This window comes from Syngnathus scovelli, chromosome 22 (assembly GCF_024217435.2).
Source record: "Syngnathus scovelli strain Florida chromosome 22, RoL_Ssco_1.2, whole genome shotgun sequence".
NCBI classification, from domain to species: domain Eukaryota; kingdom Metazoa; phylum Chordata; class Actinopteri; order Syngnathiformes; family Syngnathidae; genus Syngnathus; species Syngnathus scovelli.
The window spans coordinates 827,228-851,173 of NC_090868.1; the positions used below are offsets into that span (position 1 = coordinate 827,228).

General features: G+C 45.7%; 1 protein-coding gene and 1 long non-coding RNA gene across 5 annotated transcripts in view; one reads left to right on the top strand and one right to left on the bottom strand.

The window, feature by feature from the left end:
* chrm2a (cholinergic receptor, muscarinic 2a) overlaps positions 1 to 17,725 on the bottom strand; it is a 31,034-nt gene extending 13,309 nt beyond the window's left edge. Inside the window, exons 1-3 of one of the 4 annotated variants that reach the window (XM_049760803.2) lie at positions 17,553 to 17,724; positions 7,991 to 8,110; positions 7,581 to 7,629 (exon numbers count right to left, since the gene is read on the bottom strand). The gene's annotated coding sequence lies outside the window, so the exon portion shown is untranslated. Of the gene's footprint in view, positions 1 to 7,580; positions 7,630 to 7,990; positions 8,154 to 17,552 lie in introns of all 4 variants that reach the window. The other 3 variants (XM_049760801.2, XM_049760802.2, XM_049760804.2) reach the window with 3 other exon arrangements.
* The window catches only part of LOC125992169 (uncharacterized), a 35,826-nt gene extending 12,738 nt beyond the window's left edge, over positions 1 to 23,088 (top strand). The window contains exons 3-5 of the long non-coding RNA XR_007489547.2: positions 19,274 to 19,409; positions 19,582 to 19,743; positions 22,541 to 23,088. This is a non-coding gene — a long non-coding RNA (uncharacterized lncRNA). The remainder of the gene's footprint in view (positions 1 to 19,273; positions 19,410 to 19,581; positions 19,744 to 22,540) is intronic.
* The last annotated feature ends 858 nt before the right edge of the window (positions 23,089 to 23,946 follow it).

The window sequence follows — 23,946 nt, forward strand, 5'->3', positions numbered from 1 at the left end:
TTTTTTTTGCTGTAGTAATACACTTTCAGACCACCAGGGGCAGTCAGTAGAAAAGGAAAATCTGTTGTTTTTTTTGTACTGGTTTCATGATTTTGATTTGTTTATTCTTCAAGCTCCCTCCGTTGATTTTCCATTCCCCCGTGGAGCGCTACTAAATGAGGTGTAACACAAATGCGTGCGTATACACATGCAAGACACACACTTAGACAACTACACACACATTGCACACATGATACGCCACAAGGGTTCCAGCCCAGAGGATGGGATTTAAATGATGCCACAATTGATTTTAAAGCGACAGCAAACATGGCTCCATCTTTTGTGGGTCAGTCGGCGAGTTACCATGGAAACAAAAATGCCTCAACTCATTTATGTTTCTGTTGGTGAACCAAAGCTTTCACGGGAATGCCGCCATTACTAAGAAATGAGGGTTGGATTAACAAATAGGGTTCTTGCGTAACATGAAACCAGGACAATATTATTTTGGCTATCGTAGTCACATTTATGTCATGTACTTGTTTCGACTTTTGTTGATGTAAATTATGTAAATTGTACCATGGCAAAAGGGGTGCCTTAATGTGTCGCCACCGCCATACGGGGGCGCCAACTGGCACTTGGCGCTATCAGCCGTGTGCAGCGCTCCCTCAGTTCTCGCTGTGCTCTTTTGAAAGGATTTAAAAAGATAATAAACCACTTATGAACGGCTGACATTTGAGCAGCAACATGGCCGCATGTGCACAATGCGGTCTTTCAGATTAGGACATTACATATGAGGTCACCACCCTTATCGGCGCTATAAACAATCCCTGAGAGCATTAGCATCATTAGTGAGGGGGTGGGGGATTTGTTGTGCGAGGTGGGCTTCTTTCAGGTGAGTCTATTGATCCGTTTTCAGACTGCACACGTAGGAGTTTGCATTCTTTGCGCCTCTTGCGTAACCGCCACTAATACTTTTTTTAAAATCTTTTTTAAAGCAACGTTGGCCCGCGCGGGCGTGATAAAAGACGGCTAACGTTTAGCGCTAGCGGAGCAAAAGCACCAGATACAAGTGTCGGCACCACAAATTCATTCCTCGTGATTAAAAGCTTCATTTAATGTTTTAAGCAACAGCTTAGCTTTGTTAATTGTCATTAGCGCTAACCAGGTTAATTTGAATACGTTCGGAACAATTGATCAAAGTCACCCATGCTGCTGTCAACTTTTCATTGCCATTGATTCTTGCAGATGGAATTAGCGAACATGCATTTTTGTGCGTGTGTGTGTGTGCGCGTGTGTGATTAATGCATGTCAGAAAAATGGATTCGATCAAAGCGTTTGGACTCCCCAGAGCTCATGATTCCATTTCTTTTGCTTGCCGCGTATTTCACTCTTTAATACCGCGCAGACAGGCAGATTAGATAAGAAGCATTCCCATTCTTTTTATGAATATTTGATTCCTGGCAGCTCAATTTCTCACGGATAGCTCTAATTTATAAATACATGTCTGTCTTTGACTTTTTTCTAAAAGCCACACGCTTCACAAACTCCAAAAACGAATCACTAATGGCTATTGACCCACAAGGCGGTCATGTGTAATTATCCCCAAGAACAAATTTGCCCGGAACGACTGGGATATACAATATTTGACTTCACATAATGGTCCCTCCTGGAATGATCGATCCATTAGAAGGATTTTCCTGGCCGGGATAAATTGTACTTATCAATGGCAACTGATTTTCCATGACGGCGATTGCATAAGCAACACTCAATTTTAATCGAGTCTTTTCTGGAATATCTGAGTGGGATTCCACTTTCTTAATAGTGTTTCCCAAAAGAGGGCTGCTTGAATCAAGGCCATCCGCCCACCATTGATCCAACCTCGCTTGCACCCCGGCGACCCAGATTCATCACGCCGCGTGGCCTCGCATGTAATGATGACGCGACGGCCGGCGACCACTCGCTATCGACGTATGACAAGTGCCTCGTGCCTCTGTGATGAATCTCTTCATATTCCTCGCTTTGAAAGCCCACTGAAACTAATTTGCTGCAATGCGGGGTGACGCTCGATGCGTCGTTTGGGCCATTTAAACCAGCCAGATATTGCCCAGAAATGCTTCAACACTAATAAAGGGTTAGGGTTAAGGTACAATACCAAAAACCCACTAAATCAGTTATTGGTCAATTATGGTGACGTTTCTTCTCTTTTAACAAAGTGACCGTGAACCTCGGAAAATGAACGCTAGATGAATAATTGCCACGGTTCTGGAATTTGTTGTGATAGAGGATCAACACGGGAGAGCAAATTAAATTTGTCTGATTTGTAGGATGACAGTTTTCGGAGCGATTCCGCAGTATCACGTAATATGTCGACTGTTCCGAGCGCGTGCCATTATCTCGCTCTCGTTTCTGTCCCCGCCAAAGTCGTGGGCTCGTGCCATAAATTTTCATCACACGTCACAGATGTTGACATTTCATTTACTCCGCTCCGCCGGGAATCACCTCAAATCAATTGTAGGCAGCTGAAGATATGCTAAATCTTCCTAACAGGCATGCCCGCGGGGTAAAAGGCAAGTGAGCGTTAGGTGTCCGCTTGAGATTAATTCCAAGTGACCGTGATGTGAACGGCGATGAAGCAAACGCTTGAAGATGTAATTCCCTTAGTAAAAACGTTTAAAAAAAAAAAAAAGACTGTTCGTTTTGGTTAAGACATCAGACAAAAGGACAATGTAATCGCTCAAAGGATCAGGTGTTACAGGCAACGGGGATTTAACCTGACAAATGCTTCACCTTTGACAAACTGACGCTATTTACTCAAACCAGCGGCGTGTATCTCGGCGCGTTCCTCGACCGTCCTGCGAAGTCACACCTTTTGTTGCGGCGGAGACGGACGGAGTCGAATGAGATCACCCGACGCGATACACGCAAGGTCTTAAAAGTCAAAATAGAATCTTTCGTTTCCGTCCGCCCGAAATGAGTCTTATCTCCGCGGAAGGGGGCCCATCCATCAGCGATTCCTCGCGGCTTATCATCCTGCCCGAGTTCAATCGCGCAATGATGAAGTCAGACATTCATCAAATGCTGACACCTCACATTCAAGACCAAGCCACACGACCTTTTCCGCCATCGCCAATCTGCGAACTAAGTGCACCTCAGAAGCAGTCGCACAACCGTTCCGCCCTCCCGGCCTGGCGACCGCTTCTGCATTCGAGTTAGAATTTACCGAATGCTATTGACACGCTGAATCGAAACCCACACAAGAGAGTGTCGTTATGAACCGAGTATCCCAGACGTGCCGCTTGAATGACTCGGCAGAGTCACGACATTGATCCGACGAACGACCGCCAGAGCTTTCCAGAAGGAAGACGAGTGTCTCTCTTCTTTCTTATTTTTTAACTCCTGCGGCGTGTCATAAAATACTTTGGGAGGACTTTGCCTTTTTCTGATGGATGAGCATGAGGCTACCAAAGTGCAGTAAGCCAGCTGTGACGCTGGAACGAACGCAACCCATCATTCCCTCTTGTATTGTCAGACAGGACATGTTTTTTTTTTTTTTTTCTATTTTGGGGGTACTGAACTCATTTTTCCCCAATGGAAAAACAAAACAAACATAGTGCAAATGCTTTATAAAAAGCAGTTGGCTTTAATGTAAAATAAGAGTATGCAAGAATATTGGAATTAAAACTAATAAATGTAGAAATACATGGTGCTGGCATAAAATTAGTTTTTTGTTCAATACATCTGAAACACATTTGCAGGGAATAATATAATATAATGAAAAAAATATTACCGGAAACAAAAAAGGCCAGTTGCCTTTCACTTAGCGATGCGCACCTCTCGTACTCAGTGGCGCGTAGCTGCCATCTTGACAGCAAGTTACCCATAAAATTGCAGTTTTCATCTTGCCCACACAGCGAGCGACTCCAACACGGAGGCAAATTAGAAGTGTCCGTCGGCAAAGGCAAAGAGGCTTCACCGAAGATTATAGAGAGCGCGGTAGCGCCTTTTACGGCTCTAATGATGATAACACTGATGAATGGTAATGATGCGAAAGAGCGGCCTCATCATGCTCGCTCGCTCGCCAGGCCTTCACCGCCATCCTTTATCCCAGCACAATGTGCCCGTAATTCCCTCCAAAGCACCGCTAATGTTCCGTCTTGTAACCTGGCATGCAATTACATGGGCGATCCTCGCTCGCCTTTTTGGCGGGACTCTGGAAGTTTCCGTCTCGTTCTCCCCGGGCGCATTATTGCCGTTTTTCTACCAATGCATAATTACAAATGAAATGGCCCTACGGCAACAACGTGGACGAGTCGGACACTTCAAGGAATATTGCACAATTAAAATGGAAATATTTGACTCGGCAGGCGGCGCTGACCTCCGTTCAAACTTTGTTGCGCCGCGTGTTTCACGCTTGTTGCACAGAACGGGCGTGTGAAATATCAATCCCATTGAATTTACATGGCTAGATTACATTAATCAGCAAGTTCCAATAATGAGCTGCGGGGCTCCCGCGTTTTTCCTCGCGTCTTTATATGCCGACCCAATCTATACGACATACATAATTCATGTTCGCGGTAGCGCCGCCATAAATAGATTTATCATCAAGCACTAAACGAATGCCGGAGTGTGAATAAATGTTGAAGGGACACCATCTATCTCCTGTCTGACACACAAGTGGATTTAGCGGCGTGAATAATTCAGAGTCGCTGAGTGAGAGAGACAAAGGCCCGGTACGTCACATGTTGCTATCAAAGAGATATTTGGAGGTGCGGACGCTTCCGTCGGCCCACTCTTAACGCGCGCACCTAATCAATGGCCCGCTTCCAATAATTGCTGTTTGCTTGAGCTCATTATTCCACCGCTAGCAAAGACGGACGCAGCCGTAATTGGCGGTTGCCGGGACGGCGCCGCCTGTTGTGATGCCACGAGCGGAGGTCAAGAGTGTCCTCCTCTAATTGTCTGACGTGTGATCCAAGGATGGACACCGAATCGGGCGTGCTTCGTATGTTGACATTTAGCGGCTAATTAACAGCGCGACCGGTCGCAGGTGCTGCTGCTATGTGGGAGCGCTAATCCGCCCGAGCCAATCCCAGCGATACGGCGATGATTAAAATGTATTAGCATGTCGGAGATTTTCAGAGATGCCGTTTTCAACATGCATGTATGTACATCAATCCACCTGCTGTCTCTGCAACTTTCTGATTAGGAGACAATGCATGCAATAAATTGAACGGCTAAAAAGCCACTTATGGCTTGTTCCCCCTAAAGGTTTGTAGTCGTTTTTCTTTACAAAATAAACTTATCAGACAAAAACACAGTTTAACCTCATGGGTTTCGATTTTGTACAAAAAGGTACCTGTATTAGTTGCAATCATATACGCTATATGTAAGCTCATGTGTAAAACTGAGTTTGCATTTTTCATAAAAAAATACCAATGCTAGCATTTTCGAATGTATTGCGACTAATTGGCTGTGTAGCACTGGCAAGAAAATAGGAATAAGCACAGGCCATCGATTTATAACAATACCATTACTGTATCTTGTTGCCCGCTTATTTAAGTTGTCTGTGTCAAACACACACAGAAAACACACACACACACACACAGTCTCCATTTTCTCTTTATCTTTACATTTTCCGTCTCAAGGCGCGCAGGACTCGTACACTCTCGGTGAGTGTATCTTGATTAGCGGCCGCCTGTGCAATTTCCTGCTAGATTATTGAGATGGATTCGCAAAAATATCAATCAGAGCAAGTCGGCCGCTTGAAAGCGGCTTTCATTAGCGGTCAGACACTTTTGTTCTTGTCGCGCACTCAAGGGCAATGTCACAGACTGCATCCCAAGTCCGTTAGCTCCCTATCTCGGCGGTGACAGGAAGGAGTCCATTTCACAAGTGCAAAAAGGAAAAGTTAGTTGGAAAGCCAAATCAGTTCAAAGACGTCACGACAAGCTAACGCTGTCACATAAAAACGCAATTACGCAACAATGAAGCGCTTTCATGTCAATAAACGAGATCAAAGTGCTGTCATGTCGACAAATGGCATCAGATGAAAAACTCTGTCGCAGGGGCCATTACGTCGCAATTTGTTTCGACTTCGCGACAGCCTGACGTCGGCAGCAGGCAATTCTGCTTGACGTATGATCATGCGAGCGGGCTACAGGTGGCGTCGGCGCACACGTCGCCACGTTAACGTGCGCCGCAACCAACGTGGACCGCGGTTCTCGCGCGCGGCGCTGAATAATAGCCAACTTATTTCGGCTCGCCGGGATTGATGGCCGCGAGCGCAAATCAATCAGGTGCGCTCCGCGGGCGCGCACTCTGTCTGTTGGTGGCGATACAGATAACATGTCAGAGGACCTTCTCCATCATGTCACTTTAAGCGCAATCAATAGTGCTTCCCCCACCGAGAGTTGCTCTTCTTCTCAGCACTCCGCGATCGATAACCCGCTGACCGGCGGGGCTCCGCAACACAAAGCCAGGCGGCATCAAACGCTCAGTGCACACAGGTGGATGTTTTATTTATTTTTTTCCCCTCTCTCACCAATGTTGAAATGCCAAAGTAACAGGTGGCACTATAAAAGGCCACTTTAGCCAACAGAAGCTCAATAGTTGTAATTTTTGGATGTAACGAGTCTCAATACAGGTGGAATGATGATCTATTATGCTAGCTAACATTGAGCCAACTCGCCATCACTAACCTATAATAGTTCAATGTCACCCGCGACAAAGAGAGAAAAATAACCTCAGGGAAAGAACCAAGTACTGAGTCATCATATCCGGAGTCAAATACAGGATACACTATCAACTTTGGAATTTTTTTTTCTGATGACAAACATCCACTTGATTGTTTAATTATACAAGCAAGCCCGTGGCCAGTGTTGTTGGAGATGAGCGTGCTGTAAAAAATTCAACAAGAGCATATCTGCACGCCTGCAGGGAGGAGGTGCGCATCTTAACGGTGGCATTAATTGCCTGGAGGATGTCGCTCACTCATACATATTTGACACTTTTAGCCGCATGCTGGCGCCGCGTCTCGCCTCTAATGGATGCCGTTTGGTGCCTCGCCGCATACGGATCAGCCCCGCCCCCCCCTACGGTGTGCCCCACCCCTATCAGCCCCCCCCCCAACTAGCACCGCCGCTCAGCCTCGCCGTAATGGCAACCGAGAGCCCTCGACGCCGGTGTCGGGCCATCAAACACCGGTCGCAAGTGTGCGCGACGGTGCCTGATAACAAGGCGACAAGTGGCCCCCGAGTGCGAGCGCGTCGGACGCCGTGTCCTCTCACGGCCGCCATTATGCCAGTTCTCGTGCGGTGTCAAATAGGATGCGTTCAATGACTTTTAAAATGCTTGCAACCCCAACAATAGACGTTGGGGGTAAGGATGCTCACAAGTGCATGCTTGACCGTATTTGACCCACATTTGCTATCCCAACCAATCAGAAAATCGGATGGATATATGGGTGGTATTGTCCTCGCAACTGGTCCGATTTATTTCGGGACGGTTCTGCGTCGCAATATGCTGAGAGTTCTCTCCCCTTCAGCAATTTCAGTTTGAAAATGTGTTGACGTGCAAGAAAGGCAACGCTTAGCATTCTTTACCTGAGACGATCTCCTTCCGCTCAGCGATTAACCTCTCGCTCCTGCGGCTCTGTAAAAAGAAAGAAAAGAAAAATGTTTAACTCTCGTCGAGAGGCTCAAGGTCTTTATACCGGCCAGACGCGTGAGCCGTAATAATAAGTGAGGCAGACAGAGGAAACTCGACTACATCAAGGAGGACTGACTGTCTTTGGTGTATGCATCATTTGCACTTGCGTGTCATTTGCACTAATGGATGCTACCTGCTAGGCTGAGTAGAGCGCTGCATTATGTAAATGTACCGTGTCTGTACATTAAAGTAGAAGCAGCGAGGTCTGAAGAATTGCTTTTTACAATTCCGAAACATCACTTCAGACCTGACTGTCGGTGGGTTTGATCCCGTCGAGATGGATTCTTACTGTGCTGGTACTTACAGGTCCAGCAGAGCTGCTTTTGCATCTCGGAGGGCGGGCTCAAGTGCGACTTGATGCCAAACTGGCCAATAGGGAAGTGAGGGGCAGGTCTTCCTCCAGCTCCGCGGTAATTCGTCATGGCTGCTGCGCAGGGAAAGCCGTAGCGTTAGCATCCAAGACGAACCTAAGAAAGTATGGACTCTCGATCCTCATGGATTGCATTGGAATTTTCTGTCCCTACGTTATTGCATAAAAATGACGTTTAGAGCAAAGCGCCAGATTGTCTTGATTTGGGGGATTTAAAAGATGCCATTGAAGGCCCTAATGATGGTGACGATAACGAAATGTTGCGTGCATGTCTGCTGAGGAGATGGACTTTGCTGATAATGGCCTTAGCCGTTGTTGTCTCATCACACGGCCTTGTTTCGAAACTAAACAGCTGCGGCGGGGCGGAAAAAAAACTAATGAGCGTCATTTTGGGAAATTTATGGTGAAAACGTGCCTAATGATCATTGCCTCGGCTTCTCTAATTCATTTATGATGTTCTCTAATCGTCACCGCTTATTCGTAAAGCGACGTCAGATTGAGGATCCGAGCTTAACGGATCTCATCGGCACACGGGAGGCCCGTTAATAACGTCCCTCGCGGTTGGAAAAGTGTGCGTGGGCTGACCCCACGCCAATGTGCTTGTTTGTACTCTATCTCCTCCATCTCCAAGGATTACCTCTCACCCCTTGGGGGGAGGCTGACAAAGGAGCAAAAGGGGAGGCTGGGCTTGTCGTCAGTGTTGACTGAGATCACATCTGCGGCTGGAAGAGCAGAACGCTGCCAGCTCGCACTCAACACTCCAAAAAAAACGATGCTTCTTGACAACGTGTCCAGATGAAAATTTAGGAGTTGAAACATTTGTAGGCATATGCAATTCATTGCACAGAAGACAACATGCGTCAACTTTGGAGTAAAATTTGACGTTTTTACACGAGGAGCTCAAACCATGGTTGGCCAAACCTTACTGGGGGAAACAGTACCTGTTTTCAGCGGATAATTGAGTTTTGCGGCGGAACAGCTGCCATCAGGCACCTTGGAGGTACACGCATACATAATTAGACTCTGACGAGCTGCCAGCAAATTCACCGCTGATTGCGTGACGACGAACTCGGCTTATCCGGCGTGTGATTTGTTTTTTTTCCACCTTATATGAATTTATAAAGTAACTTTGGGAAAGTTTGCTATTCTGGGAACATTTGGCCCCATGTCCGGGTGGCATGAGGCCAGATGAGACGACGTTTTGCGGCATGAGCTACCATGATGTTGGCGTTATTTTAAAACTAGCAGAGTGCTGTTCTTCTCAATAAGCAAGCGACGTGTGAAAGCGAGTGAGCTTAAATATGAGCGAGGTGATAAAAATAAAAAACAAACGCAAGAATGTGAGGAGATAACACCTACGTTTGGAAGGTGTTAGATGCAGCGGCTGATTTACTTTCTAAATTCAATCTTATTTAATGTCATTTATTAAACTATGTTACTTAGGACTGCGACTTTTGATAATTATTTCAACCTTTCTTGAAAAGTGTGCCGCAGATATAGGCCTTAATTTAATTTACTTCAATTACTTTGAGCTGGAATTTCCCATAAATATATTTTTGGGACATTTTGCATTTAATTTAATTTCATTCTTCCTTTCTCCTTTGTCACGACTGCTACGGACGCTTTTTAAGAGCGGGAAGCGAGCTAACCCCCTCAAGGTAATCCCGCAGTGTAATCCAATCACATTTAAACCCTGTCGGAGATGTATTAAAGCCTCACTTTTAGATTAGCGGAGTTCAGTCTTTAAGCCTTTTTAGAACGAACAAAAAATCGAGCGAGTTTTCCGAGCGTCTTGGATGGCGTTCTTCATTTGCATTCGCTCACTTCTTCAATTTTAATTGTCACAAACCTCCCGCAAAGTGTATGATTATTCTTCACAGTGAATAATTGCACTGAATCTCCTCCAGTGACGGACGGGTTTGCTACCTGGGCCTCCGCTGGGGACTTAGTCCAACCTCTTTATACCGTCGCCATCACCAAGCAATTATAGACACCATCAGTGCTATACAAAAAGAAATGATAACAAAAGTCGGCCATTTTTAAAAGTTCCGGTCTGCAAATGCACTTTCTCCCTTCTTGCGTGGATGCTGGCAAAGTGTTACAGAAAACAATCGAATGCTGCGTCAGACGTCACCTCGCCCTCGGCGGCGTTATTAGCGTGTTGTCTTGCTATGAGCGAATTTAGTCCACTTGATTAAGTGATGTGCTGTTAATCCAAACAGAAAACAGGCACGTCATTATTCCCGCTCTCGTTTCACGCAGATGTTGACACTAACGTCTGATTATCCCGTTTTAATCCCGTGTCGGGATTACAGCGTATCGTCTTCTCGAGGCGCTGTTGAGCTTGGGGGGAAAAACTCTCCCGCCAATTAGCGTTTGAGTGGGCGGGAAAAGAAGATGAAAGTGACGCATTTCCATCCATGTAATACATTTTTGGCAATGCAGCGCAAATGCTCAATATTAACTTTTTATTAGCTCGGAACCTTTATCATGATGCAATTCCCCCCCACCCCCCAAATCCCATTAATCCCACTTGGAGATATGCCATTTTTGGAAAATGTCACGTGATCGCGCTTCACGGCTTTCTCTGGAAGAATGAAGCTCGGAATAAATTGGATAGGTGGATCGATGTGCGTACAGCAGATACGTCGACACCCCCCCCCCCCTGTTCAAATGAGTTATTTGGAAACCTGGAATAAAATGAGATCAACATGCAACGTTGACCCGTTTGTAACAGTTTGGTTAACCAATGTCTAGATGCACTTTGTCAATCAGGCGGGAAGGCAAGGTCGTCTCGCTTTCCTGCAATTTGACGCACTTTGCTCGCGCCATCGATCGCGGGGGCCAGCGAACCTCAACCAGATGGAGGTCTCATCCCCCAGTCACCTATAATTGGAAGCGGTTAGCAGGGCGGGATGGGTCGGGATTACCAAGCAGCTTGGTGGCGGCTGCTGCGGCGGCGGCAGCGGCCCGTTGCCAAATGAGACTTAAGCGAAAGCGCCGATATTGACTGGGTCAGGCGAGTCGTCTTAATTGCTTCGCGGGATAGCAAAGCTCCCGTCAGACTTTGTCAATCACAAACTTGACACGAGTGGAATTTTAAGCACTACTTTAATGGCTCATAATGAGACTCGTAATTAACGCTTCATTAGCGGCGCAAAGGTCAACCCGTTTCACTCCGACCCGGAGCGGAAAAGTTTCAGCAGATGAAAACAGCGACTCATCCACGGAGATGGTATCCATAAATTATTTCCCGTAAAAGGTTGATATTGGAAGCGGCAATGGAAAACGGTGTCGTGCATATAGCCTATCATCCCCTGTCGCCTTGATTGCTTGGGGACGCCACGTGCGAAAGTGAAGCGTCTCGAGCAGCGACACTCGGCCCAACTTAAACGACCATAATGAGTATGGCCGCCGCTCTGTCAGGTATTACATTCGTGCGACTTATCCAACAGGAACCCATTCCCCGCTCCGTCCTCCCCGCCGTTAATTGCAAATTACGATATCACTTTTCTCGGGTCCGTCGCGACGCTGCCCGAGAGGGCCACTCGTCCAATTATCTGCCGGCTGCTGATTTATTTGGGCGCTTCTTTTCTCCTTTCGTGGACCGGCCACGCTGGCATTTGTCATCTGGCTCGCCTCCCACTTCATCGTTCCGCTTATCCCACCTACCTCCCATCACCGTAATGATCCGCCCGGCTACTGGTTTCTGTAAGGAAGGCTCGGAAAAGCTAACTTTTGTGTCCATTTGAACGCAAAGGTTGGGGGAAAACCGATCTTCCCTGAATTACTTCCTCCTCCGTCTGCTTGTCACGGCATTGATGAGGCATCTTGCCCTCCCTCGACCCGGTCGCTCCCACCTGACAGGCCGGGATGGGCGGCACCCAAGAGGACGTGAAGAGTTTCCTCCAAAACGCTGCGCCGCGTTGCTTCCGTTTGACCCTCCCCCCTGTCACTTGTCTGTCATGGTCGGCCGCTTCCCGCCAACTCAAAGATGCTCTCTGTCTGCCAAGATCACTCGCTCGCTCTTCTCACCAGCTGTCTAGCCTTTATACGGTGTCTCATGCAAACACCGTTTGGATTCAACTCAAAGAAATAGTTGGAATACAATCAAGCCTTAAGGACCGTCGTCGTGAGCCAGTCAATCCACATCATTGCGTCAGTGGTGCCTTGAGGTACAAGTTTAATTGGTTCTGTGACGACACTCTCAAATCATCTCACCCAATTGAAACGAACAGATATGCAAGGAATCAGTTCCGGCACCCTACCCCGTCCCCCTTCAGAGTGAGTCTTTTTCAGCATACCTCACGCTATGCTAGGGAGGCAGGGCTACGTTCACATCACTCAACGTTAGGCGGATAAAAGTCGGTCATCTTTGGCGCGACGGAGCATGTCCGATGGTTGCCATAAATCCGCCGTGTCTCTCGGTAGCATGCCCATGTTTGATGCTACCCCCGTCGTCCCGCTTGGCCATTCCTGGGCGGGGAGTGCCCCTGTCAGCAGCTAAAGTTATGACATCATGAAACCCTCATAAGCAGTCGCCGTTGTTTTGAGGTGAAGGAGCATCAATTTCACAGCGGGAGGGCTCCGCTGCCCGGCGGATGATTTGTGAGCGCTATTATGCTGTGAAATCGCACCAGAAAATGAAGACAGGAATGAGAATGTCGCTGAAGTGTGTACCTGCTGAGATCCGCAGCAAATGGTCCAAATATTGGACACGGCCATCAGCAGAGAGGAGGAAACCAGCGCAGAAGTGTTGCTCTGCCTTATTTCCAAGCTTGACTGATGAATTTGAGGCGCGAGATGGCCGTGGTAGGGAATTGGAACAGGAGAAATGGGAATAGTATATATTGCAGATCAGATAAATGTTTGTCTAAAACACCTCAGCGTGTCTTCATTTTACATCATGGTACGAATCCAGCTTCGATTTTGAGAATCTGCGCAATAACCAGAGACCAGACGATTCATGCCACAAGTCATTTACAAGACGAGCCGGCATTAGCCACCTTGGCGTTTGGCGTCCGTCGCCGTAACAAGGTTAGGCTTTGAATTAGAAATTGAAGCGGCCCCGACCTTCTCCGCAAATTGTCGCTCGCGTGACTTCCTACTTGGCCCTCGCCATCAACAACGGCTTCTTTGATGTAAATACACGGCGTGGCGTAAAGCATTTGTTAATTCTCAAGCAACGGGGCTCCTTTCTCCCAGGAGGTCAGCCTTTATTGCGTTCCATGCGATTCCTTAACCTTGCCGGCGCAGGCAGGGAACCAAACGCCCTTTGGAAGTTTACATCCGCCCCCGTAATACGCAGTGCTTGTTGAGTGTAATTGACACGCATGTGGCGAGACGCGGTGTTTAAAAGCAGCTGGAAACGTGCTTTCCTGCGGTCTTGCTGCTCTCCAGGGTTCGCCGTCGCTCCGAAATTACACTTTGAAGGCGGATTTGAATTAACGGAGCGTAAAACAGAGTCAGACTCTCTGCTTATCAGCGGGGTATTATCATGGCTATCATCCGGTGTCGGCGTAAAAGAAGGTGTGATGGATGCGTTTCATCAGTCCGCCTGTTTATTTGCGTTTGCCGAGGAGCGTAGTAGGCAATAAACTCGGGCTTTCACCTGCTTGTGAATCCATCCAGCAGTTTGTTTGTGTTTCGCCGTCTCTGGACTTTGTCGAGTGTCTTGTTCTTGTCAAGTCACAAATTCCGCAACGGCCACGATGACCCAGTTTGCAACTTTTTTTCCTGGCGTTTCTTGAAAATGTTGACCCGGAAGGACACCCACGACCCGTCCGTCGTTCAGCGTGCCCTCGGAGAGGAAGCCAGACACTTGCGCTGTTGTTTATCTCCTCCAGGAATCTTGCGAGCCTGCTTCCTGTGGCCCCGAAGGCGCCTTCAAATCAGGACCTTGCCAGAACGCCATCGCGGCGAGACATCTCTTATTTTATGGCCATCATCTGGACGCCGTCCCGTGTTTGTGTAATAGATACAAAAGTAGACACCGTCGATAAATCCAAGGCGCCCAAGCACGTAAAATGGAAAAGTGCAAGTTTACAATGCTACAGAAAAAGGACATAAAGAGCTCTTCTTCCCGTGCAAGAGGTCCATAAAATTCCCATGACAGCAGAGGTCTCAATTCCAGAAAGTTCCAGAAACTCTGCCATAGTTTGACTTTAGCCACAGGTGCTTCGAATCAATCAGCAGGTAAATGAGCTCGCTCCAGATCTCCTCACGACAGGCAAGCCTACCAAACCTTCCCCCAAAAACCCGCCGACTGACAACGAGTCCAAGATGTCCACCTGGAACCAAAAGAGCACTTTTCCCGTGTCTTTTTCCCAAGCATGGCTTTGTGAGAATTTTCTACTGGCGGTCGACCCGCTTTGCAAATTTCACGTCACCAAGTGAAACTCTGGGAATAATTAAGAGGCGTGCTTGCTGGCTGCACGGCAAGGCAAGGCTGAGGCGCACCTGAGGCTTTTTTTTTTTTTTCCTTTCTTGGACCGGCTTCCACTTCCACAGAATTCCCTGGAGGATTCCTCGCTGTTGGCCTGCACATGCTGCTGCTGCTGCTGCTGCAGCTCCTTTGAATAACACCGCAAGTGGAAATGCTCTCAATTCTGAGTGACAATCCCAACCGCTCCTGCTTTAGTTTCTCTGGTATGAAAATATGTAAATATATGCAACAATTAAGCAACAGTTATTTTATTGACTTTCTGTAGATGTGAAACCAGCTAATAAAATGATCACGATCTTGCGTTGAGTCCATCCCTTTTTTTTTTTTTTCCGTGAATATGCTGACAAACGCTGCATCGATTCCTGGGTTTTGTGTGAGCGTGTTTTGTTACAAAGGCAATTACCAAATGCCGTTTGTTTGCCTGAGATAATCAGCCCTCCTGCTTTCCATCCGTCCCTACGTCGCCTCGCCAATCAATGGCCACTTTAGTGCTACTTCACATTGTGAAGCTCCTCAATCACTCGGCATCTTGATAAGGAGCTAAAAGGGCCTCGGCGGCCATTTGTCGGCTCAGAAGACAGTGTGGCCTTTTGTCACGTATGACTGCTAGCTTTGGTTTGAAGTTATTCCAAAGGAGGGGCCATGCCATAAATTGTAACTACTTTCAAATAAAGGAATGATATATTTTTATGATGTCTTTTTATGATTTTCGTACGATACTCCATTTTATTACCCGAATAAATTCGGTATGCTAGTACTGTTTTGCAACCGGTCCGCCTGACCTTTTGGTTTTGCAACGTGGGGAAATTTTGGATGTGAAGAACTCTGCTGAAAGCATGTCATTTTTTTTATTACTTCTATGAATTCTCCCAAATTGCGACAGACTTGAAATGTCTTGCCAAAAGCAAGTCTGAAATGATCCCAAACAAAGTGAAACAAGTCTGGCTAATGTCTTCAGTGACTGGGGGAGGGAAGTAAACGAATCATAATTCTTGCACAATTTTGGTTGCCTTCCTTCCAGAAAACGTCAAAGTTGAAAAGCTTGACTAACATTGATATGCACCCAAGGATCGTGACAAAATCAAATTTGATCCATTTTTGGCAGCAATGTTCTCACAGCACGTTTTCATAAAAGGTGCCTTTTCTTTCATAACGGCACTTTGCGCCAATCCAGATGAGCGCCTTTCGCACTTTTCTCCAGTCCTGCCGTGTTTACCGCGGAAATGCCAATGAATGGCAAGCATTAGCATAGATTAAAAAAGAGATTCGGATGTAGAAAGTGTCTTGAGGTGTGATTAAAGGCCTCCTCTTTAATAAAACACACATACACGCACATCTGGCATATGACTGATTGCTAATGGCGTATCCTTGTTGTTGTCGACTTGGCTCGAGCGCACCCCGACACAGGGACGGATGCACTTGATAGTCAATTTATGCCATTAGCAATCACTCATGCCCGTGTGCGCGTTGTATTAAAGAGGAGGCATTTAATCACAGCCGACCAAACACGTCGGTGCACTGTCAAGCGCAGGACGTCGGGGCGTACTCGAGCCGTACTGACGACAATGAGGAAACATCGTTCACAATCGCTTTTTATTAAAGGGGAGGCATTTAATCAGATCTGAAGACACTTTCTGCCCCCCCCCCCCACACACACACATTGTGATTGCAACGTGATTCATGTTCCCCGAGGGAGCCCATCTCCTTGGCTCCCCTACTGCAAAATGTGTTTTCTATTGAAAAGTAATAAGCCGTCAAACGTAGATCTTAATCTGTCTTCTAACAAATGACTCCGGCTGGCAAACTCGTCATGAATTCTGGCTCTTGATTGATTGTTTATCCTTGATTGCAGTGGCATTTAAAAAATAAAATCGAATGCTTGCGCGCCTCGGCCACCCGGGGGCGGAATAATAGCCCCCTGGAGAGTCACATCTAGGAGACCGTCACGGGTGTTGGGTAAGCTGCAATAATATTAGCTGTTCTTTGCAGAAGAAAATGCCCGCGATTGTAATATTGTCCGTCTACATGTGTTGCTGCACTCTTTGCTTTCAAATCTTCATTGCTGCTGTTTGCTAGCCACGCCGTTGATATTTTGCATTAGCATTAAGTTGGCGGCGAAAAGGGTACGTTTACAGAGTGGCAATTAATTGATGACATTATATAATCGGAAAGAATCTGCCAAACTGAAATGAAGCGAGTTGAGTCGGTGCCACCACACAGCACTCAAGAGTTTGTGCTTGCGAGTCAAAGAGGATAAAAAAAAAGAAAAAATCAAAAATTGTCTCCAAGCACCACTGTACTGTCAGGTCACAAATTATAAAAATGCATTTTTTATGAATCTCCTCCATTTATTCTGTCGTCCAGGTGCCAGATCTTTTTTTGGGCGAAAACACTCCAACCAAAATGTACAAGTGCACAACCTTGATTTGTCTCAACGGGGAGAGCCACTCTTCGCCTTGTAACTCGTCACTCAGAAATCACAAAGCTCCTAAAACCCAGCAATTCCCAAAGCAGTAAGCCAAGCAGCCAAGCCTCCACAGCTGCGTCCCTTTAAAATTCATCCACCCGCCGCCGCCGCCACCGCCGTGCACCTTTTTGCCTGTGCGCTTTTACGCGCGCAGGGCGCACAGACGCGCAGGAACAAGGAACGCGCGGCGCCACGCTCGGCATGCTTGCGCCACCAGCCGTGTGACAAGCCTCGCGTGAAAAGATGCTTTGGGTAGTGGCAAATGGCGCACTTTAAAATAAATAGATAAATAAAATGACAGATTATTTTGCCTCAAATATAACAAGTGAGAAAGACTTCTTTAAATTCTTGAAAAGATGAAAAAAAATATCTTTGGATGCCCGATGCGTTTGCGCGTGCCGTTTGGCACGAGAATATGCGGAGGAATTAGCCTCCTCCGCTACGTTCTTTGGGCACCTTCGATGCGTTACAAAACAGTCCAAATCTTTGTCTTTTTTTGGGACAAAAGTGTTGTCGAGCTCTTTGTCATGCCGTGATGCAGTTGAGCTGTTACGCTTAACCCACAAAAAATAGTGTCGTCTTACCTGCTCTTATGCTTTGGTCACGCTGTGGGCATGGTTCTGCTTCTGGAGCGGGTGGAGTGATTCTCCTCCTCTGCTGCTGCTGCTGCTGCTGCTCGTGTCGCTCCGCTTCATGGCGCCGTGCTGCCCGCATGTGAGCGCGCATGCTTGTGGAGGCGAGCGGCGTCTTGGCTGCGCACAAGGAACTGGGGGAGGTGGGTGCGTGAGCGAGTGAGTGAGAGTGGGAGAAGAGAAAGAGAGAGAGAGAGAAAGGCACTTGGGCTGGTGATGATGCTCTTCATGCAAAGAATGAACTTTCATTCGACGCTATTCAAAGTGGACCCCCTAAGAAAAAGAGATCACTCTGGTGATTTTTGATTGACAGCTTGCGAATTGGCAAGCGACTTCATGCCCACAACTTTGGATGTGTCATGCATCTCTTTGTTTGAGCTTTCAGGTCTGTCTCCTGGATGCACTTATGGAAATGTAAATAATAGATAAATGAAATTATAAAAAGATATGTATTTAAAAAAATGGTGTCCCTGCTAACTCGTACAGTATCCTATTAAAGTGATGAAACGTGCACGATGTACGGAGGAGGGCAAGCGAGGGGCCGTCACGCCTCATGTTCTATGCAGATGATTTAAATTGAACACGAAGAATCCTATTTGAAGAACACGACTCTGGTCTGAGAGCGCAGCACGTCGTGCGTGGCCCGGGAGTTCTCATTTGGATGGCAGCCTCGTCCTCCTCCACAAGTTTACTAACAAACTTGAGCGTGCACATCAGTATTCACCGTCGAAATCCGTGGGGGGCGGGGGGGGATGGGTTGGGGGAGTGCGCCTGGTCCTCCCACGTGAGGGAGACGAATAGTCTTTAATCAGGAGAAAGTTTGCGCTAAATTGTTTACAGCAGATTGGATGCGTCGCCTGCACCTAATCCAAAATGAAAACAATCAGGAAACAGCTCGCATGTGTGCACCCCTCCCACCCGGCCCCCAAAAATAATCTCCATTTTTTTCATCTCAACTCGATTATCGGCAACGCCTGCGCCAACAGTTTTATTTTCTTTAATCTGGCACCAAAAAAATGAATGTTTACTAGTTTACTAACGTTGGCTCTCTGCATATTTGTATTTTTGCATCTACATTATGAGTGCTTTTTTTTTTTTTTTTTGCCTTCTGAAAAGCGTAGCAAAACACCAAATCAAATCAGCTTTTTCTCTTCTTACTGGAGTACTTAAATGTCAGAAAGTCACAGTGATTAATTTGAGCTAACTCTGTAATCTTGCAATTACTTTTCAGCGCTGGATTTTTCTTTTAGGTTTTGGCCTGTTTAAAATTCACATTGGCATTTATACTTAAATAGAACTGAAAGAATGAAATAGTTTGTGCATCATGATGAATTTATTGTAACTCCTGCTTTTACCACGACTCCAAGTGACGATATTAGTCGATCTTTGCAGAGGGTAAAGAATATCTGCTCGCGAGTATTCTTGTCTGTATACGTTTATTGACTTTTACTTCTTACTTTATTTGTATTGTATTATTTGTCGGATGATTTGTTTTTTTGCATTACTCTCATTTTCAGATGGAGAAAGCACATCATGTATGTGAAATCAACTGCAAGAATGAGGATCATTACCTAAGCGGCACATAAATATCTTGCCATATCATTTTTGGAATGTTTGTCATGTGTATGCTAATTGTGTGGTTGTTGTTTTTTCCCCCCCCCTGCACTTTGAAGCCGCAGGGAAGGAATCGGTGCTGTTTACTCCCATTTGTCAAGTGATTGGTTTTCCCATTTGGACTAATGGCGAGCGCACCACTTCAGCAATCTCCAAAACGCTGCGGAAGTGCTTGTGACATCCACGCAGACGCAGGTATTTGCCTATTTCTGTGTCCAATTAAAAGCTCGGAAATTTGCCAGAATGGTAAATGAAACTTGTGGTGAAGCAGCATGTGGCTTTGAGATGCAAACCAGTGAAAATGCCATTTTTCTCCTCACATTGTGCAAACTTAAACTAATGCAATGCTTGTCATCTTTTTCGTTAGGCCTATTGTAGTGCCTTTGCAGTTTTTTGTGTACTACCCCAGCACTAAATAATGGTTGGATGGATGGATGGAGGGAGGGTACCACTTTTGGCCCATTCAAAGCATGCAGCAAAGTGTCACTGCTTTTATTGTTTTCTGCAAGGATGCCTCACTACTGAAACGGTGAGTGAAAAAACTAATCCTGTCAGACAAACCCTTTGACTATAGTGGCACTAGTAATGTCCGTTTGGCTACATCAATGTTGTGTTGTTATAATTATTACGACGCTCTATAAACTGTGGAACAAAAAAAAATGACACAGCTACTGGCATACCGTATGTTCTTTATGCTTTGCAAAGAATGACTTTTGAAAGTGTGGCCGAGCGAGATCGCGTTTCCATATCGAAAATGCCATTTTGAGGATATTTGTGTTGATGGGGTAAGGGGTCATCCCCCAAAATACAATGAATATTCAATGTCCACTTCAGGTAAGTGTCCTGTGGGTTAATTGCTGTCTGTCTTTTTTTGTCTGTTTCCATGTCACCAAATGAGTTGTTTAGCATTTCCCTTTACTTTATTTGAGTGTCCTAATTGCGGGTAATTAAGTGAAGTGATGGCATTAGACGGCGCGGCGGTACAAAGCATCAAAACGGGCCGGCAAAAGGTGCGCGGCATACATGAATACGTCATTAACACTGACACGTCCCCGCGGCTCTCATCTTGTTTTGTTATTCAGATGGGCCTGCATCAAAACACTCCACACAAGTACGCTAGCAGCTGCTAGCGGCGGCCAGTGCCCGCGTCCTATTCTATAATTCACAGCAGAAGATAGTCCGTCCTTTTCGCGCCGCGCCGAGGCGTTTGGCGGACTTTAATTGGTCGCAGATGTTTTGATATCAAAGCACAATAGGAGGCAATTTGACCTTCGCCACCTGCTGCCCAAAGTGGGAATAGACCGACTGAAAAGGCAAATCTAGGCAAAGCCAACAGCCATTGTGTACAAAATGAGGAAGCAGATAAATAGGCTCAACTTGGAAGCTTTTGAACATAACATGCAACGCTGACAAGAACATTTGGGTCAGCCAAAAGCATTCATTTGTCAACTGTGAAGCCGCCAGAATGGAAAATTGGCGCCAAACTCATTTTGTCCGTCCATAGGAAATCAATAAAAAACATCTATCTTTATCGAATGAGTCACTAACTTGAGCCAAAAGGTCAAAAGGTTCTATGGTGAGGAAATCTGAACTGAACCGAACCTCATTCAGTGTAGCCTCTGGATACAACTACGCAGCCATCTTGGATTAGAATTTTGTTTTTGCCAGAATCCGTAAAACGAACATATGCTGTAAAATAATGCTATGCTGATTTTGGCTTTGACTGCTAATGCTATGTGACTAACATGTAAGCCTTGTTTGTGTTGACTTTTTTTTCCTTTCGGTTCTGGGCGCGAAGGTTGCGTATTTCCCCAAAATGTGGCTAATGGCTGGCTTTTTACGATCCCAGCAAAGGCGTCCAATGCAGTCTTTGGCAGTCAAATTGACAAACTGCAGCCAGCTCGCTCGTATTAAATCACCGCCTTGGAATGAGAATCTTAAGAAAAGGCCTGGCGGCAACTTGAACCGGGCGGGTTCTCATTTTATTTTCTGCTAATTATGCAGTAAATTTGAGCGGGCAAATGATTCTGCGCAATCATTTAGAAAATCAGGGAGAGACGACGGTCAAGCTCGCAGTGTCCTATTTATTGCTCCGTGTTAATTTTATCGGTTGTGGTTATTACAACAGAGAATTTAATCGCCCTGCGAGATGAGCACAAACAGTGTGATTTATGACAGGCGCGCTAATCGCTGGCTTCCCCTAAAAAAAAAAAAAATTCAAGGGTTCAAAATTACAATACCAGACATCAGAGGCGTATTTGATGATTTAATATCTTACATTTAATTCGTAGTCGTCATGTATGTTAAGGCTTCTATAAACTTAATGCCAGACATCATGGTCAAAAATGAAGGATTTAAGGTGAGGCATCCATCTCCGAGTTGTTCCGATGCTAAGACAAACTCCAGCACGTTTGAAAAAGAAGCGATTGAAGACGTTCTCATGAAGATTTGCAAGAATCATAAACAGCAGGAAGCGTTGACCTCCCTCAAACAGACGGAGAAAGGGCGCAAGATGGGAAAAATGCCCCCCAACCCCCTCTTGGGGAAAGTACCCACCTGGCATGTGTGGCAAGGTGCCCTCATGTTAGTTGGTCATCAACTCAAAGATGAAAGTTGCAGGAAAGTAATTGAGCCTCTGTGGCAGCAGGTGAATCTGGAGCTTTGTCTTAAATCATTCGAGTTCGACATTAGCTTTGCATTAGCGCTAGCGAAGCAATCGCAGGTCCTCAATAATTGTTCACCATGAAGTCAGCCATTGTTGCGTTAGCGCTGACACCTATTAGGCCAAATGTTTTCATTAAGGTCCGTGTTGTTACTCTGCGACCACGACAACGACCCCGCATTGAACCGTAAAAGAGCATTTATCGTTCAGCTGCCTCGCTTTGCTAATACCAACAAACGATCAATCTTAGCCCAAAGTCGTAAAAGTCACGCTACGTGCATATTGACCGCGAGAGCTGATTGCAATCCAAACACGTGTTAGATCCCATGAGCCTTTAGGACTTTTGATTTCATTTGATGCATTGATATAAGCGCCGCCGCCGCACCGAGCTCATCACGGGCTAAATTTGGCACTTTTATGAGCATCGCCGCCGTTTGTGTGAACTTGAAACAGAAGACAGACAGCGCGAGCGAAGCGTATCAGGAGACAACAGCCGCCGCCGCCGCCGCCAATTAACTCGCTCGGACAGTTAGGACGTTCTCCCAAGTACTTGCGCCCCGGCCGCTCTCAACCTTTTGACCGCTCATCCATAAATTAGAAGCCATTAAGTGGTGCACCAAAGTAAGACGTTCATTAAAATATTCATCATTTCTCTCACAATTAGCACCAACTTCGTCCTGGCGGCACTTTTAAAAGATGTTTGGACACTCGCTGGAGCAGAAAGCGGCAATCGATGAAGTTCGCTTGACTTACGACTTGAAGTTTGAAAAGCCCTCCCCCGTCTTTGTTCCAGTCCAACACACAAATGTTTGACAAGCAGTCGTCACGTGCCGAGTTTTATTGACGAAACGAGCGCTTGGATTTGCCTTCTGGATTTCTTTGTAAATTTTGAAAGAGCTTCCAAAAAACCTTGAATTGATATACGCATCATCATCTATAGAAAAGAAGACTTTACTGTCTGAAATCCATAATAGATTCTTTTTCTCCCCGCATGGTGATGCAACTAATCACATGTTTGAGTACATCGGCTCGCCGTGTTTCATCACTCATCTGGCATTCAAGGTTACGCCAAGTGACTGAAGCGCAGCTCCACTTGATTGCTTTTGTCTTGTTGTTCTGCTCGCTCCGTCTCGCTGCGGCAAGGATAATAAAAATGTGACGCTACCGAGAGGCCGTGTAGAATGTTCACTGCTTTTTTTTTTACCTGATTAAAATGTCCCTCTTCGTTTGCCAGCAGTCATTGAATGCACTGATTCTGCTGTTTATGTATAAAAAAACAAAAAAAATAAAAAACATAACAAGCCACGGTAAGATAACTGCAGAATCTAGAATCATTCTTTTATTAATGGAGGAGAGGGGTTTAAAGTGTTTACATTTTGATTTATGAATCCCCCCTCATGTAAGATTAACACGTTGTGTGAAATTGAACATGTCATAGCGGCGTTAGCCTAATTAATCAACGCTCGCCCGTGTTTTCCTCTCATGTGTAATGAGGAAAAAAAGAAATAATAAGCAACAGTCCTCTACTTTCAGTTTATTTCATATTTATTCCTTTGTAATGATACCCTGGTGTAGTACTTTAGCAATTAGCTGGTTCGGCACGGTAACAGAAACGCTCTCTAGCTGGTCTTTTTTTTGTTGGATTTGTTCATTTCAGAAAAGTAACTTGGTCAACAGTGGATACATTTTCTGATACCTTGTATATTGACATTTATACAGTGAAGTATTTGTTTGCGGTGTAGTACTGTGTGCCTGACAACAACAAAAAATCGACCCGATGTCTTAGTAGTCGCTAAGCTCGTAATCAAATAAAATAAAATGATAAAAATCATTCATTCTTAAAAAATGCACACACACAAACATATCCTACACTCATTAATAATTATTTTTTGATAAAATAAGGCTTGATTAGCCTCAATGTATCAAATAAATCAATTTCCAATGAGTAAAATCATTTTATTACAATATGAACACAATAAATTCGCAATGTATCATTAGTAATAATTGGTCTTGTATTTTTCTACTTTGTCGGCTTTAGGATTAATTGAAAGTCCAATTAGCTGGTTCACT